This window comes from Mus caroli, chromosome 13 (assembly GCF_900094665.2).
Source record: "Mus caroli chromosome 13, CAROLI_EIJ_v1.1, whole genome shotgun sequence".
Lineage (NCBI taxonomy): Eukaryota > Metazoa > Chordata > Mammalia > Rodentia > Muridae > Mus > Mus caroli.
Genome location: NC_034582.1, coordinates 72,871,663 through 72,874,143, shown reverse-complemented (window position 1 = coordinate 72,874,143; position 2,481 = coordinate 72,871,663).

Below are 2,481 nucleotides of genomic sequence, written 5' to 3'. Positions count from 1 at the left end.
CATTGGACTTGCAAACTTTATATGCCCCAATACAGGGGAATGCCAGGGCCAAAAGAATGGGAATGGGTGGGTAGGGAAGTGGGGTGGGGGGTATGTGGGACTTTTGCGATAGCATTGGAATTGTAATTGAGGAAAATACTTATAAAAAAAAAAAAGAACTCAAGAAGTTAACCTCCAAAATAACCAAGTTGCTACAGAGATAAACAGATAATTCACAATAGAGGAATATCAGATGGCCGAAAAGCACTTAAAGAAATGTTCAAAGTCCTTAGTCATCAGAGAAATGCAAATCAAAATGCCCCTGAGATTCCACCTTACACCAATCAGAATGGCTAAGATCAAAAACACAAGTGACAGCACATTCTGGCAAGGATGTAGAAAAAGAAAAATACTACTCCATTGCTGGTGGGATTACGAACTGCTACAAGCACTTTGGGAAAGAATCTGGCAGTTCCTCAGAAAATTGAAAATAGTTTTGCCTGAAGACCCAGCTGTATTGGGCATATACCCAAAAGATGCCCTCAAGAACACATGCCACAAGGACACATGCTCTATCATGTTCATAGCAGCTTATTTGTAATAGCCAGCAACTGAAAATAACCCAGATTTTCCAGAATAGAACAATGAATACAGAGGGCCAAGAAAAGGAATAGAATTATGCAGGTAGGTAAGGGGACCTTCTAGAAAGTACCAGAGACCCGGAAGGTGAGAGAGTCTCAGGACTCAATGAGGGTGATCCTAACCTAAATGCACACCAATCGGGAGAAGGAACTCAGAGTTCACCTCCAGTAGAAAGACAGGGTCTTAAGTGGAGGGACTGGGTTACTAACTCACAGACAAAATTTCTGACCCAGAATTGTTCCTGCTAAAAGAACTGTTGGGACAAAAATGAATAAGAGACTGAAGGAAAGGCAGTCTGATAACTGTCTCAATTTGGAATCCATCTCATGGAGGTGTAGGACCAAGGCCTGACACTATTACTGATGTTATGATATGCTTATAGACTGGCATGGCTATCTTCTGAGAGACATTACCAGCAGCTGACTCAGACAGATGCAGATATTTATGCCCAACCATTGGACTGAGGTTGGGGAGCCCTAAGGTTGAGTTAGGAGGACTGAAGAAGCTGAAAGTGAGAGCGACCCCATAAGAAGACCAGCAGACTCAACTATCCCAGACCCCAGGGAGCTCCCAGAAACTGATCCACCAACCAGGAACACACACAGGCTGGCCCAAAGCCTCTGGCACCTATTTAGCAGAGGTCTGTCTGGTCTGGCTGCAGCGGGAGAATGTACCCTTAATCCTAGAGAGACTTGAGGCCCCAGAGAAGGGGGAGATCTGGTAAGGGGAGCACCCTTTCAAAGGCAAGGTGGAGGAGGAATAAGATGGGGAACTGTGGGTCAGTTCATGGAGATGGGGCAACGACTGGAATGTAAATAAATAAAATAACTGAGATAGAAAGAGACAGGGAGACAGGGAGACAGAGACAGAGACAGAGTCTCCTATCTCTGCCTCCCAAAATTAAGCTATTATGAAAGGAATGCACCATGCCTGGTTTAACTTTTGTTGTTTAGTTATTATTCATAGCAGTAAACTTAACTCTACAGTTAAACTAGATTTGTAAATGACTAAGAAAAACTTAGAACCAAAAGAACACAATGAGAACACAAAGGTTGGAGTTGGGGGACACCTTAAGCAGACTTGAAGGATATTTTCCTAAGCTACAGAGAGAAAGACTTGGTGGTCAAGATACATGCAAGTCAAATGTGATATAGCCAACATGGAGGGCCCCTGCTGCTCTAGATGCTTCCAAATGCCCACAATACTCATGTCATTTTTTACCTTCCCAAAGACCACGAGCTTGCCTTCCAGGCACTTGGCATCAGTAGTGAAGAGGAAAATGGCAACCATTTGTGTTTGGTTCACCATTTGCCATTAACAAGATGCCAGGACAGTATGTTTCAGGATGATGTTCTCATTGTCAAACTGTAAATGGAATCATTGGCCATGATGGTGTATGAAATTCACCTTGCCACATGAATTCTGAAGTAATTCTGTGAAAGCAGGAACTCTACTTAAGAATATTGTCATCAAACATCTTGAAGGAGATACCTCTCAGTGCATTGACTCGACAATAATAACAAGAACTCAGACTCATTGTGGGTAGCAAGAAGCTGGAGGGGACAGTGTTGTCTTGTTCCTGGTTTTTGGTCCAGTGATTCTGTACTTAAGAATTATATTTGAGCCAGACAGGATGGTGCACACTTGTAACCTTAGTACTTGAGAGAATGTGGAAGGAATTTGAGGAGATCAAGGTCACTCTGAGATACACAGTGAGTTCAAGGCTAGCCTGGGCTGAATGATACTACGTCTCAGAGATCAGAAGATTGATAGATAGATAGATAGATAGATAGATAGATAGATAGATAGATAGATAGATAGATAGATGATAGATAAATGATAGATAAAATCAGAAATGCA